This window comes from Aedes aegypti, chromosome 1 (genome assembly GCF_002204515.2).
Source record: "Aedes aegypti strain LVP_AGWG chromosome 1, AaegL5.0 Primary Assembly, whole genome shotgun sequence".
Lineage (NCBI taxonomy): Eukaryota > Metazoa > Arthropoda > Insecta > Diptera > Culicidae > Aedes > Aedes aegypti.
The window spans coordinates 122,725,975-122,742,139 of record NC_035107.1 but is presented as its reverse complement, the minus strand read 5'-3'; positions in this window follow the sequence as shown (position 1 = coordinate 122,742,139).

The window sequence follows — 16,165 nt, the reverse complement described above, 5'->3', positions numbered from 1 at the left end:
AACAGCATCTGCTCTGTGGAGGACTTTTTGCGCTCGGATGCAACTTAGAAATTCAGAAAGATGCTATAAATTATCCGGCTTTGGTTCATCTCGGCGAGGGTATCGTACCTTTATGGCGAAAAAACGGTAACTGCTTTGGAAATTGGGAGCCGATGCTCAATGATGCTCGGCAGTTAGAAATGAGAACGAACTGGTAATAAAAGATGGCAGTTGTGATCTACTTGCTTTCTTGTTAGTACCCGACATACATGGTTACAGTAGTGCAAGGAGAAAAAGGTGATAATCATCATGTTCAACTAGCCATCTATGGCTGAATGGGTGCTAATTGATATGGGAAATTACATTGTGAATAAGTTTAATTGATTGTATTGGTCGACGTTAAATGCAAAAGTTGGAAAATAGAGATTATTCTGGAAAACAGAAAATTATATCCCGGAAAATCATATTTCTCTGGAATTTCCGGAATTGAAAACTTCAAGGTTTAAAGCAGACATACTATACTTGCCATATACAAATCAACTACGATACGACACCAACGTTTACACGGTTATTAATCATTCTTTCGACGCATATCCATCAACATAGGCATACATGACACATCTCGCTCCCACCGAAGATCGTGTATGCAAACGAGCCAATTCATTCCAAAGAAAATGCCTTATCCTGCAAAGAAAGCATCGCCGCTCAATTGACTTTTCCCTGTTGCGAAGGTACCCGCCGAGGAATAAATTCGTTATGTAGGCAGCAGCCGCCAGTTTGTACACACGAGCTTCTATCATTAATGAAAAACGTGGGCACGTAGCGAACCACATTTCCTAACTGGAGAAAAGAAGATGCACCATCATCATCGGGAAAAATAAGATGTTTTATTCATTTTTATTGTGCACATTTTTCTTACATAGTCCACCCCCAAAGGCACGCACGCAATCCAGCCACCAACTTCAAGAGCCAACGTCGAAAATCTCAGAACGATACATCTATGGAATGATACACAACTCTGCGTAACGATGAAAAATGGCTTTGAATTATTGCAAAAAGGGGTTACTTTGATAGTTTTTCTTTTGGCAAAAAATCTGATAATCTCTGCATTATATATTTCATATTTTCAAAACAAGAACTGTGTTGCGGCCAGGATGTCTTTCCCTACGTTGTGATAATTTTTACTTGATGAACGGACAACGACTCAAACGCACTTTCGATTACTAATTTATTACCACCGAGGGGCAGCGTGCCCGCTCGGTGGGGAACGAACGATAATGTACAAGCAAGAGGGATACAAATTTACAAGTGATGTGATGCTGTGTCGAGTGTGGCTTATATATTACAGAGGTAGTACGGATTGAATGCTATACTGCGTACAATGCATTGCAATGGCACAAAGCAATGCTACGCTTGCGGTGTGTCACCACGATGCCTAATTTCGCAGAGATAATAAAATTAGGCTTCTACTGATGCTGGGCGCAAAGGGGATCAATTGAATGGGATCACACGCTAGGTGTGATCTACACAGCCAGAGAGATGCTGATGCGAGATCAAACAAACTGGTTTTAATGATAATGGTAACGATGGATATCTTATAAGTAAAATTATGAATAAAATTCCATGTGCTCAGGTAGGATTCAAACCCACGACTATTGTATGCTAGACGAGTGCTTTACCAACTAAGCTACCGAGCCACTTGACCCAATAACTTAGAACCTTCGTGTTGTTTAATTTTTAATGTTGTGGGTGACATACTATCAAAGTTACCGGCATAATCAAAAATACCTCATTTCACGGTGCTTACAAAAGCGAAGTACGAAATTAAACGACAAAGTCTTCCACGAAGAAAAAAAAGTAATCCAATAACCGTATAGGTCAAACACTTTCAGCAGAACACTCACATTTGATTGAGTAGAAGAGCTGTATCATTCTTGAAACTTATAACCGCTACGATTGCCCATTGAAACTAATTGCAACAAAGCATTGCGTTGCAACACGCGACAATTGCAAACTGGGACAAACTCTCATCCGACGCAAAGAAATTAATCTGTAAACTCTGCCAGCTCGTCCACTCTTGGAGATGCGCTCGGGGGAAAATGTTTACAGTAAAAACAGTGTTCGAATTGATGTTTGTTTACGGATCTTGACTTTCCATCGCACGGCCAATCAGGGAAATCCTTTACGCGCGAGTGACTCGACGGACAGTTTTCCCATGAGGAGGGAGTATTTTTCTTTACAGTCATGGTTTCAATCCGAAGTCAGCAAGCGACATGAATGCTTCACTTTACTCCACGATATTGACTAACCATCAGAATTTAGTTTGCTGGAGGAAGGTTGCGGAGATGAAGGTTTAAGCTTTTGCTGAATAACAGAGCATCTTCATCTGTCACTATTATATTTTTCCTTCATGGCTCTGTCTTGGAAATGTTTAGTTGCGTGATTTTTGAAAAAAACCTTCCGCGAGTTCTCTAAAGATTCTTACTTTTATTCATTCGAATTTGTGCATGAATTTATCTCTAAGATTCTTCTGTAGCTGACAAGGATAATGATGAGGCATTTGATAGAAAGTCTTCAATGGTCAGAGCCCTTTGAAATATGGCATCATGAAGAGGTTCAATTCTGTTTCTATCTAATATATTTTTTTAATATTATTATAAAGGTTTTAATCATCTTCACCGTAAAGAAAATATTTTAAAATATCACTTAGCTTACTCGTTCCCTTGTCTATCTGTCGTTTCTGCCAACTTCGATGTTGTGTTGTTTATCCTTCCTTCGCATGACTCACTTGTTGATATTTCCGCTTATTGATTTCTTCTATTTGTTTCCACCTATTCTATTTTTTTTGTTCTTTATGCATCTGTTGATTGGTTCTTCTTCACTTCCTTGATGGTTCTCCTTGCATCACATAATTAATGTTTTGTTGTTATCAGCCTCCTGACACCGCCTATACAACCCCATTGAGAAATAACGAGCAAACATCTCTGGTTCCTACTGGGAAGTGGTTCCCACTGAGAGCTCAATGTTTGTAAACAAATAACCGTTTGAGGAATAACAATCGATGATGGCGAAATCTTTTTCTCCGAAAAAAATCTTTTCCCGCATAACAACAGCTATTCGAACAAGCAAACGGTTGCAAACTATTGGATTGCAGTACAGCATTTGGGTTGATTTGGGTTGATGTGATTAGCTAGAAACACATTTTAGTATTGGAGGAAAAATTCCCTAATAAGATTAGGCCAATGTACGTTGTTGCTCTTGAGTTTGATGCTGACCACGAGAACATGGCTGCCTAGCACCGGGTTGGTTGTTATTCACTCATGTTTGCTCTTGGTTTCTGTTTTCAACAATTTCTATTTTAATCAGCCTGAGGGTTATCTCTTCATTTAATCTTATGCCACATTCACCTTTGCATGACTTCTCATATTGGTAAAAGTTTGTTTCACGCAAAAACTTTAACAATTTTTTTCGTTCGTCCTGGTATCCAGCACAATTATACCACACGGTGCATCCTCGATTCCTTGGATCCATGGGTGTTGAGATTTGCCAGATTCTATGGCTGCTAAACAGCTAGCTGTGTCTGACAGAATAAGAAGCTCTTTTGAGTTTTCGACGAGGTTTAGTGCCAATATTATTGCGAAAGCTTCTGCTGAAAAGAAACTGCATTGTGGTGGAAGGCCGACAGAGCTGGACATAGTTTCGCCAAACACTCCTGCTCCGACAGTACACGGGTTAAAATGTGGCACTCAAAAACAGGAGAAAGAGTCATGATTTCGGGACGAAAGTGTGTTTTCATGTTATGAAAATACACCATGACCAAATGTCATGAAATCATGAAGCATTTTACCGTAACGCCGGCTGTACGTTACGTTTTCAATTTGTAGCGAAGAAAAATGGCAATTAAAATTCTAAAATCATGAAGCATGTATGCTGGAATTATGAATAAAATTCATGGAAACATAAGTACCGTAAAACGGGGTAACTTTGATAGTTTTTTCGAAGAAAACTTCAATATTTATGCATTCTGTTTCAAAGTATTACAATTTATATTTTTAAAACAAGTACTGACATCCTAGCTATCGATTGCACTTGATAGATTGCCAAAAGATTTATTCTGAATGGATATATAATTTTTCATATAATCGAAAGTCGGTTTTCTGTTTTGGGGTAACTTTGATAATGGAGTATAAATCGAACAAAAATGAATCAATTACGGAACATTTATAGGTCGTTGCATACCTCTAGGCGTTTAACGCTATATGGAACTTTCTGACTTAGATTACAAAAATGGTCCCACTTTGGAAAAATGGTTTTCGCTAAGAGATTTGAGACCGAATTCATGTTCTACTATAACTAGGCTGTCAAGGATAAGTGACGAACTCATTATGACGTCATCAAATAGTAATCGCAGAACCTATTCTTTGAAAGCGTTGCAAAAATGCTAACATCTCATAAATTTTCAATATTTGTATATAAATTCTCAAATGCACTTGATTCCAACGAAAATAGCTTTGACATGAAGTGTCATATCAATACTCTCTACTTTTGCATCCGTTTTGCTTAACTAATTAACAGAAACTTCGTTATTTCGTTTAATATGTTGCGCGTCTCGCACTATCAAAATTACCCGCATTATCAAAGTTACCCCGTTTTACGGTACTATTCATGGATTCAGTCATCTGTCATTTATGATTCCTATTTTTGATACGAAAAGTGGCAATTTCGGTCATAAAACCATGAAGCAGGATCTGATATCATGAACACAGGTCATGACAACTTAAGCACTTTTCATGTGAGCGGTTCCACAGAAAATGACGATTTTTTTCCCAAATTTCATTTTTATATTTTTTTATTTGGATGAAATTTTGCACATGCTTTCTTTATGCCCAAAAATGCCTTTTTGCATCATCGGCTCGCCAGTTTGACTCAAGCCTTACTTTTGAGAAGGGCCTAGGAAAAAAACGGTTTGTCCGATCAGTTTGGTGCCTTCCGCAAAGTTTTAGGTTATTGTTGGGACTATCTGGAAAAAATACACATTGTTAAAAAAATGTTGTAATTTTTTATACATCGAAAATAAAGCTTAAAAATCAATTTTCTCAAAAATCGTATTTTTGATTTTTTTTTTAATTTTTTATATGTTAAAGTAGACAAAAAATGAAGTCTTTTGCACAGTGGGTCAAGATGGAGAAATCATGGATAATAAAGTTATGATTTTTTGAAAAAATGTGAATTTTTGAAAATGGCCATAATAAACTTTTTAAATATTTTTAAACTCAATTTTATGAAAGTACGCAAAATTTACAACAAAAAAGGTATACGGAAAAATCAGGATAACTTTTACCGTTTTAAAGATACAGCGACTTTAATACAAAATTATGATATAATTTTCAATTTTCGATCATTATAATATAACTTAGAAACGGTTTGTCCGATCAGTTTGGAGTCTTCCACAAAGTTCTAGGTTATTGTTGGGACTATCTGGAAAAAAAAATATTCATTGTAAAAAAATATGTTGTATTGCGCATTTCTTTCACCACTGGACTATCGCAGAAGTTTTTACAAGTGCGGAAACGCTAATAAAAGTGCGCAATCGCAACAAATCGGGAAGGTGTCTTCGGGGGACTTATTCTTCGTAAATCAAAGAATAAGTGCTCTGAAGACATCAACGTGATTAGATGCAATCCCGCACTTTTATTCACACTTTCGCACTTATGAGGCCGCACTTCGCAGTCCAGTAGTGAAAGAAATACACAATAATATTTTATATATCGAAAATAAAGCTTAAAATCAGTTTTCTCAAAAATCGTATTTTTGATTTTTTTTTTTATATGTTAAAGTAGACAAAAAAATGAAGTCTTTTGCACAGTGGGTCAAGATGGAGAAATCATGGACAAAAAAGTTATGATTTTTTTTTAAAAAAGGTTGATTTTTCAATATGGTTTAAATAAACTTTTTGAATGCTTTTCGACCCGATTTTATGAAAGTACGCAAAATTTTCAACAAAAAAGGTATATGAGAAAATTTTGCTAATTGCTACCGAAACATTTGAAAAGTTTATTATGACCATTTTCAACAAATTCTCCTTTTTTTTTAAAAAAATCATGACTTTTTTGTCCATGATTTCTCCATCTTGACCCACTGTGCAAAAGACTTCATTTTTTGTCTACTTTAACATATAATAAAATAAAAAAAATCAAAAATATGATTTTTGAGAAAATTGATTTTTAAACTTTATTTTCGATACATAAAAAATTACAACATATTTTTTACAGTGTTTATTTTTTTCCAGATAGTCCCAACAATAACCTAAAACTTTGGGGAAGACACCAAACTGATCGGACAAACCGTTTCGAAGTTTTGTTATAATGACCGAAAATTGAAAATTATATCATAATTTTGTAGGGGGAGATCCCCCAGTACCGGACACTTAAGCCACTAAATTCATAATTCGAAAAATATTGGTTTTATGTGCTCGTGTTACCCATTTCTGATAAATATTATCATTTTTATAGTGTACAAAAATAAATTTGAAAATATAAGTATGAATTTTGACATTGCATTTCGATGATGTATTTTAGTACCAAATTGATCGATCTTGAAAGGTGGCACCCAATACCGGACACAATCTGGAAATGCCTCGAATTCTGTAAATTTGAACATCATTGAATGTGTTTACTTTAGGAATAGTATATAATTACCAATTCAATGCATTTGCAACATTTACAAAAACAATTTGAGTATATCGTAGTTTGCAAGATGTCCATCAAAAACCTCTTTCTTATATGATGAAAAATAGCACATTTTACGATGTTGTTCTGAATGTTCATTTTTCCTAATTTTATTGCATGTTTGATACCATGATCGACGGAATCCATGAAAAATGAATGTATTTTGAGACACTCGTGCAATAATTACAAAGATATCATATAACAAATAAGGCTGTCCGAAACTGGGGGACAGGAGGTGCTTAAACAAAATTGTAATTTGTCCATATTTAGTCCAATTATGGTACAAAATACATTCATACTATCAAATTAGGATCATGTTCGAATATGCTTGCGTGATCCAAAGTATTTTTTCATATTCAAAATAATTACTAAATAGGCTCAAAATTAAGGCAATACGTCAAATTTTTTGAAATTTTCAATCTTTTGTACTTTTTTAAAAAGGCATGCATATTTCAAGGATGTGTTATTCTACGCAAACATTAGTCTCAATAATAGCTTCCTTTACTACTAATACACCATCTTGATTGGACGATGATTTCTCAATGTTTTGACTTTGTCCGGTATTGGGTGCTGTCCGGTACTGGGGGATCTCCCCCTATTAAAATCGCTGTATCTTTAAAATGGTAAAAGTTTGCCTGATTTTTCTGTATACCTTTTTTGTTGTAAATTTTGCGTACTTTCATAAAATCGAGTTGAAAAATATTTAAAAAGTTTATTATGACCATTTTTAAAAATTCACCTTATTCAAAAAATAATAACTTTTTTGTCTATGATTTCTCCATCTTGACCCACTGTGCAAAAGACTCAATTTTTTGTCTACTTTAAAATATAAAAAAATAAAAAAATCAAGAAAACGATTTTTGTGAAAATGGATTTTTAAGCTTTATTTTCGAAAAAAAAAATCACAATTTTTTTTACTGTGTATATTTTTCCAGATAGTTCCAACAATAACCTAAAACTTTGTGCAAGACACCAAACCGATCAGACAAACAGTTTCCGAGTTTTAATTTTTTGAAAATTGTTAGGGCTTTTTTTCTTAGGCCCTTCTTAAAAGTAACGCAAGGGTAAAAATGGTGAGCCGATGATGCAAATAGGCATTTTTGGGTATAAATAAAGCATATGCCAAATTTCAACCAAATCAAAAAATACAAAAGTAAACCGACATTCGAATTCAAATGGAACCACTCATGTATGGACCGATGCACGAGTTCATCAATTTGACGTTTGAGTGGTGCCGAATTCACTCGTTGCCATGGCCACGTAAATAACACGGCACCGCTCAAACGTCAAATAGTGAACTCGTGCATCGGTTTATTCAGATTCCTGCCATTTATGATTCTAATTTTGGTGCTGAAAAGTGGCAAGTTGAGTCATGAAATCATGAAGCAGGATCCCTGAATCATGAACTCAGTTCATGAAAACGAAACAATTTACGTCATTTTATATCCCAGTTTATATGGACCGATGCACGAGTTCACTAATTTGACGTTTAAGCGGTGCCGAATTCACTAGTTTCCATGGTGACATACATAACACGGCACCGCTCAAACGTCAAATAATGAACTCGTGCATTGATCCATTTGCCATTGGTAAACAAATAAAATAAAGATTTAAATTGTTACTGCTTTTGTGCCGATAGTATTGTAATGAACCGTGAAAACATTCCACAAATGTCAACCTAACGAGTGTGACATCTTTAGCAGGAACGCGAACATTCGGTGGTTAGGTTTGTACGCAAAATGTTGTTTCTAGCATCAATTGAATTGGTAAATGGTCCTCAGGCTGGTGGATTGCATGAGTCATGGAACACTCCTTAACAACTCTGCGGATGTGGAAAGTGGAACTGGATCATCCGGCTGCCGAAGGCCTTTTGTGAGCTGCTCTGTTATAGGACGTGGGGTATGTATCACTTCCGAACAGTTAAAATCGCCGACGAGTTTGTCAAGCAAAATCTTCACTCAAAGTCAAACATTGCCCGGATTTGCGAAGTCAGGATTAAGTAAGTACATTGATTGTGTCGTGAAACAATGTGGGAACTCACGAGAATTTCACCAAGAATGTCATCGATATGATGACAAGGTTCCGAAGAATTTAAACTTTTCCAAAACTAAACCTTTTTTATAATTTCACTAGAAAAGATCTTCGATCGCCATGAAACACGTTGACTAAGGTGAAGAAAGCGACTGTTAGATTTGTGTAACGGCCTGAGCATACGAATTCTTGCATAATAGTCACGATTTCATGACTTTTAGTCATGATATCATGAAACATAAAATTTTATGAAACCATGACTTTTTGTTCATGAATCCGGCAACGGATTTTTTCCCGTGTACCGTTGCTTTCTGATCCGTCTGTCCGTCAGTATATCTGGTCAATCGACCTGATAAAAATTTGCAAACGATGGGGCGTACCATTTCCAGAGGGTCACCACCTTTAACCTGCTGCTTAACAGTCCACACAGTTCGACGTGTTTGAATACTGATGTTAGGGGGTGATATACTTACTAATTCCTCCAGACGACTGAATACTCTCTGTATTATGGGCAAATCGGATTGCAATAAATACAAGGAGATGGAAGGGCAGCGTACCTGCTTTAGATATAACTGATATAACCGGACTGGTTACAAAGGCGCCAGACGCGTATCGAACCTTCTGGTTGTAGACGGGTGAGAGAATTTCAATAACTGCGTTCTCTGCTCTGCTGGTAACTCCGATGCTGAGGTTATTATTGCCGATCCTGTACGAAGTAGGGAAATGCGAGGAAGCCTGTTCCCGATCATTTTTAAGATACGTAATCTGGTTTCGCAGGAAGATCCTACCGTTTTGCAATGTTGTTGAAAGGTGAGTTTTCGATGGATTCAAATTCCTATTCTGCACCTTTTCTTATAGTTTAGCGGACCTTGTTTATGCTGGCCCCAGATTATATGGGAGGGCCTTGAAAGATTGCGGCCTGGGTCCCGTTACCCGCAGACAAAGTTCGTTGTTTTCGGGTAGTGATCTTTCAAGTTCAGCAAGGGAGGTGTCCGTGCCGTGGCCAGCTGCCGCTTGTCAAGTCGGCCCTTTGATTTAAGTTCAGTCATCACAATGCGCTCGAAGACCTTTGCCATACAGTTGATCAAAGTTATGGGTTGGAAAGTAGCCGATCCAGATTTGATTGGTTTTGGTACGAATTGTAAATCATAAAAAATACCGAACTTTCAGCTTCTTGATTGAAAATTTCTGAGGTTCAGTAATCATTTTTACTTTTCACTGAACTACGGTAGCTGTCAGACCCGATTTTGCAACATTACCGAAAAGTTAGTAAAAACAATTACCGACTATTCAGTAGTTGATATTTTTTACTGACTTGTCGTCAAAATCAAATCAAAACAAACTGATACACATGCGGGAATGTAACAAATGAGAATCTCCTGCTGTAGAATCATCCGGCGCCAGGAGACACGTCTAGGGCAACCAAACTTCTGCTGCACCTCATTTTGCGCTTTCTCGTGGTAAGTAGTTGAAATTTAGTGACAAACTTTTTTTTTTACGCAAACAAAATGGCTCAGCACGATTTTAACTGCTTACGTTGGTAAATTCGGTTGGTTTCCATACAAGAGGTAAATTCATTTGCATCATTGAGTTTGCCTCTTGTATGCAAACCAACCAAATAATAATGATTTTGTCACACATTTTTAATTACTTCCGCTGAGATATGAGCATACCGTAGATGTTCATTCTCACGAAAAATGCTTAGTTAGGGACATGTTGTAACTGCTGGTCAGCTCAGAGGGGAGCCTTCCTGAGACTCCCTGACACATGACCTCAGGGTCGGCATGCTTATTCACTCCAGATTTTCGCGAGGCAGGGAATGATCGCACTGTCACACATAAAAACTCACGTCACTTGGTTTCGACACAAACTACATTTATTCCGGACTTTTCCGGTCTTAACTTTCACAGCTTTCCCACTTTCTTAATCTACTCTAACCTGTCCTTTTCTTCTAACTTCTTCGGGGCCCCTCTTCTTCCACCATCCATCACCTCGACCTTCTCCATGGCTACGTCTACGCTGATCCTCGGCTTCTCTCCTGCTCCTGCTGTCATGTTGGGTGGCGATGACGAACTCTGGACCTCGTCCATTCCCCGGCCCTCCGAGTATGGTGACGGACTCGGTCAACGGCGTGCTTCGCCGGAACTGCCCAACGTAAGGGGGGGGGGGGGGTTGATGGACCGCCAGAACCGAAGTTCTGTCCAAAACAGCGGGGTTCTACGAATCCATAATAAGGTGTTAGGTTTGTTGAGAGCGGCCTTGGAGGAAGAACCTGATTACCTGCTGTCCTATTCCACTTCACTCAACTCCTCTGCGTCTTTTCATGTTCTAATTAACTATCACTAGCTTACGCTTCCAGTTTACGACCGTATTTGGTTGAGGGTCACAAGAAAAGTGATTTTTAGTAAACCTGGGTCACTGTCCTTTAAGTCCTGGTCTGTGACCCAGACCATTCGTGTCGACTCCGTGATAATCCGTTTCATTATCCGTTTTTGGTTACCAATAGACTCTGCCTATCCCTCTGGTGGTGGGTGATGGAAGCATCGTATGTTGGATGGATGATGGTGACATTCTATGGTAGGCTACTATACTACGGACTAACATGGGGTTTGTTGACGGAGAAAACTGCACGACAATTACAAACACTACCTGCAACTATTTCCACAAATTCTCGTTTTAAATTTAAACAAAATCTCAAAAACACTACACACTGAACTACGAACACTTACAATGTCCATGCCGGTCGTTTTTAAGTCGTCAACCAGTTCGGACGCGTTTGTTAATTGCTCCAGCCCACCTGTGCGCGTTTTCATTTGTGATTAAATTTTTATTACATCAGCTTTTAGTAGCTACAGGTGCCGTGCGCGATATTATTTATAATCGAATCAGTTTTTTTTTTGTCACGCGTAATGAGTTGCGAAATTTGTGCTTGCGACACTTCTGTCGACTCGGTCTTGTGTGTAGGCTGCCCGCGGAAGTTCCATGCAAACTGCATTGGTGTCACCGTGCAGAGGGGTTCACTGCGGAGGAAAGACAGGAAGGTAGTGGACGTTAACTCTTACGTACTACCATGCTGTGAATCCTGTCAAGAGCTAATTCAGGCGAAATTAGATTTTAACGGACTATTGGAGCAACAAAAAGTTCTCGAAAAACAGCTGAATGCCAATACGGAAGTGATGCACAGACTCTCGCTTCATCAAGAAAAACCCAATGTTGTCCACGAAGCTATCGAAGGTATGGAGATTTTGCTAACTAGCGTAAGAAATGAGCTGGCAGCAATAAATAAAAACAGCAGCTTGGCTGGGAGTGTCGTTGCCATCAAGAATCATATTACCGGTCTTCTTGATACCGCAATAACGGCAACTACTGAAAATATGTACTCCACGCTAAAAACGGTGACATCCGATATATCTACTGACCTGCGCAACATAAACGACGAAATTAGCCATTTAAGTCAATTATCAATTGACACAGCGGCAAGTTGCGCGATGAATTCAAACCCAATGTTGGGGCTGGACATCCTCGATGAATTAAAATCTTTGTCCGCAAATATATTGACAAACAAAAATACGTCGGCTCCACCATCAATAGAATATCCAAGTTTGGAAGCCGAATTGAATAATAAAATTGCTGAGGTATCAGGATGGTGACTAATTGGAAACAGAAAAGTTTGGAAAGCTGATTGGACGCAATATGACATGCGCCAAAGCTTTCACGAAAGGCAGCAAAATATGGCCGATAAAGCAAAAAAGCGTAGAAAGCGGAGAATCAGGAACGCTAACAAAAATTGTAATAAGAACAACATTAACAACAACAACGTGAACATTAATCACCATTGCCGTAATAATGTCCCATCCAAAATTCATCACAAAGTAAGCAAACAACAGAATAACAATCACGGAAATTTCGCCTTCAACAATAACCACGAAAGGAGTCATCAACTTCCTCCTGACAGAGAGCTTCTTGCGGCAGCGAAACATCATTTCTCTAGACCGCCAACAAATTATCGACCAACCATGCAGTTTAAAAGAGGAGAAATTTTAAACCCATATCCGGCGAGGGAGGCGCCCCGGCAGTCCGTTGCAGTACCACCCCCGAACTGGACGACGGAAGGATCTTCAACTGGTGGATCTTGTGAAGCATGCGGTGCATGCCGGCATTCGTGTTTTCTACGGAATTGACGGACCCCTCAGAGGCAGAAAATAATTCAATTCAACCCGGTGAAGCTAATCAGCACTTGGTAACAAATAATAATGACAATTCACCATATGGTTTAACAGACTTAAATAACGAACTACCAATAATTTCTTCTGAAACACAACCAACTGAAATTTTAATCTATTGTCAGAACTTTAATCGCATGAAAAGTGCTTTTAAAATTAATGAAATTCATAAAAATATATTAAGTTCATCGTACTCAATCATATTGGGTACAGAAACAAGTTGGAATGATGATGTGAAAAGTGAAGAAATTTTTGGTAGCAATTACAACGTATTTCGCAATGATCGTGACTTACTTTTGACACAAAGAAGATCGGGCGGAGGAGTCGTCGTTGCAATATCATCAAATTTCAGTTCTGAAATCATTGATTCACCTAAATTTAAAGAATTTGAGCATGTGTGGGTTAAATCAAATATTGGTAATGAAACTCATATTTTTGTATCAGTTTACTTTCCCCCAGATCAGGCTTGTAAGTCAACATACGAGAGTTTTTTCCTGATAGCAGAAGAAATCATAACTCAACTTCCTCCCGAAAACAAGGTGCATATTTATGGCGATTTCAATCAACGTAATGCAGATTTCATCCCTGATTTTGAAAACGAGAGTATTCTACTCCCTGTTGTTGGCGATAATGAAACTTTGCAATTTATTTTTGACAAAACTGCATCCTTAGGCCTTAATCAAATAAATCACGTAAAAAATAAACAAAACTGTTACCTAGATTTTTTATTGACAAATATGCATGAAGATTTCTGTGTAAGTGAGTCAATTTCACCATTATGGAAAAATGAAGCGTTTCACACGGCAATAGAATATTCTATGTTTATGCATATTTATCATACTCCTCACGAATATGTGTATGAGAATATTTTCGATTATAGTAGAGCCAATTATACTAATGTTAGATTAAAATTAGATAACGCAAATTGGCAATCTGTTTTGAGAAATCAAAATAATATTGAATGTGCAATAGAAATCTTTTACAATTCATTGTGGGAAACCATTAGGGAGGAAGTACCTGTTAAGAAGAGACGAAGGAATCACAACTCAAAAAATCCAATTTGGTTCAACAAGCAAATCATAAATTTGAAAAATCGAAAACAAAAAGCTCACAAAGTTTACAGAAGATATAAAAAACCAGACGATTTAGAAAAATATTTGGTTATTTGCCACCAACTCAATTTAGCCATTTCTACAGCACTTACCGAGTACAACATAAAAACTGAAAATGAAATAAAGTCATGTCCAAAGAATTTTTTCAATTACGTTAAAACTAAACTCAAATCGTGCAACTTCATTTCTTTATTTATTTCCTTATCCTTAAATGCTGTGCTTACTAGATTATATATCCTTAATATCTATGTTCACTAGATGCTACCTGGGAGGGAGGCACAGACACTACACACGAAATATGACACAACACTTTTCCAAATTGCAAGATAATTCCCGACCATCAACGACAATCAAGGCAGGCTTGCGAAGAATCGCTAGTTTTCTTTTGTTGTGTACCTTCGATCTTTCTGGACAAACTTGGGAAAAGGGCCATTGTTTTATGTGCATCCAATTTTAATTTTGATTGGAAAAGCGTGTTTTAATACTTTATATTCGATTAAATTAAGAGGTGCTATCGTGGCATTGCTTTAGGGTGTGCAAGAATTGCTTTTCAACCGATTGTTGTCAACTTTGTTGAAATGAAAAAATATGTTTTGATCAATTACGCGCTTTTCTCATGTTTGTCCATTCTTTAAGATCTGGGCTCACAGTGACAGTTCGTGACTAAATTTTGCACATGTTTTTGGTAGGATACAATAAGTGTTTTCCATAAAAAAAATATCATTTTGACTCAAGAATAACTTTTGAAAATTGCCTATAAATGTTTGCATGCAACTTATTTGAAAAATTCTAACTCCGAAACTGTTGATTTAAGAGAAAAATGTTCTTTAAAGAGGTTGCAGTGAACCGTTTGGACTAGGAGAAAAAAATATACACTGAAAAAATATTTTATGTTTTTCATGAAAAATTAAAAAAAAAACTTAAATTTTATACTACACAAAAACCCCATTTTTAATATTTTTTTAAATTTTTACCATTGAATCTTGATAGTATACAGATGTTTGGGACAAAATTTCATGATGGAGAAATTGTTAATAAAAAAGTTTTTCAAAGAACAAATTTTGACCGATTTTATAATAAAAAAATATTTTTGTTAAAATTAATACGTTCTGATGATACAATAAGAATCTTGAAATGATTCTGAACCATAATGACTATATGGATAATTTCTCTAGCAGCAGCCATTTTCGAATTCTATCGAGTTAAATGCAAAAAAATATTATTTAATTATTAAAATAGGTCATTTTTATTAGTTATTCTCCATCAAGGAAAATAAGTAGGTGGAAAAATAAGGTCTTAACTCAGGAAAACGTATTATTGTTCATGGAGAATCGCGAATAATTAATGAAAATGACCTATTTAAATATATAAATCATATTTTTGCATTTAACTCGATATTATTCAAAAATGGCTACTTCTAGAGAAATTATGCATATAACCATTATGGTTCAGAATCATTGTATTGTATTGTATCATTAGAACCTAGGGTGCCGGTGCCATTAGTGGACTACCTAAGCTATAAAAAATCATAACAAAATAACGAAAAGCCTTAGCAGAGATCTTTTGGCGTCAACAGAAAGATTTTAACCTCTACTATATGGGAAAAATATAAGAAGAGTGATAAAACTATTTTTTTAACCTAAAATCGCTTGAGCCACTATTGGTACACGTGTTCCAGTAGTTGCGCTAGTGCTCCAGTAGTAGACGTTTGGGAATTATACAAGGAATTTTAAACAAAAAGGCAAATTTTTCCCTTCGAACAGCAACTAATATCTTTCGAATGAAACATTAAGAACATCTCTGGGACTTTTCTTCATTTTTATACATCCATTTTAAAAACTGCTTCCATCCGTTGATCCACTACTGGAACACGACGGCAACTATTGGTGCAAGGGAGCAAATTTTTTGCGTAAACTTAATTATTTATATGACTTTTTGATGAAATAAAAAGCTAAAATTTGGCAAATCGACTAAACTAGAGGCGACCTTTCCACCAAAAATAGCACATGTCGTTTTTATCAAAAAATGTACGTTTTATTCCATAGTCCAATCTACTGGTACATTACAACCATTGGTACCGGCACCCTATTTA